This window comes from Cariama cristata, unplaced genomic scaffold (genome assembly GCF_000690535.1).
Source record: "Cariama cristata isolate BGI_N322 unplaced genomic scaffold, ASM69053v1 scaffold24768, whole genome shotgun sequence".
Classification (NCBI taxonomy): Eukaryota; Metazoa; Chordata; class Aves; order Cariamiformes; family Cariamidae; genus Cariama; species Cariama cristata.
Window position 1 is genome coordinate 23279 of NW_009629759.1, and position 785 is coordinate 24063.

Consider the following 785-nt stretch of genomic DNA (forward strand, 5'->3'; position numbering starts at 1 on the left):
GTGGGAGGCTGCGGCAGCACGCCACCCACATCACCCGCTGCCCGGCCGGGAGGCTGGGGGTCAGGCGGTGCCTGCTGCAGTGCGGGATGGCACTGGGGAGCGGTTTCGGGGAGCCCAGGAGGCGAACGCTTCAGCGTGGGGGCTCCGCTCTGGCTGGGGGACAAAGAGCTGCTTCAGGCCAGGCTGGCACAAACCAGCCAGCACTGCCGGGAGAGGGCAACTCTTAGCAGGCTGCACTTCAAGTGGAAGCTCAAATCTGCTGTGAAACAAGTTCAGAAAAGTCTGTGACTTCTTTTCCCTGAAAACTCTTAAGAAGCTAAATTGAGAAGAGAATGAACCTGCGACCTGGCCCTTTCCAAAGGGCTGCCGGTGGCCGGGGAAGGCTGCAGCCTTCACCACCGCTCCAGAGCACTTGGACGTATGGGCCCCCGTTTTGTGCGGGAGCAGCCTGTCTCGGCTCTTCGTCCCCGCGGCCTGGTGCTAGCAGAGCCCTGCATCTCAGAATAGATATAGATCTCTATATATAGACTTCATCTGGTTCTATTAACATAAATATGCTCACTTTAAAAATACACGTACTGTATTATGTACACTATGTACACGGGGCTGGGGCGGGTGCCGGCAGGCGCCCTGGCTGCCCTCGGCACCGCTTCCTGGTGGTTCCTGGAACCGTTCACATTTGTTAAAAGCTCCTCAGTTTCTCTGGCATGAGAGATGCTGGGGGGACGGGGGGACACAACGATGGGGGACGACCCTGCAGCTGCTGCCAAAGGTAAGACGTGTTT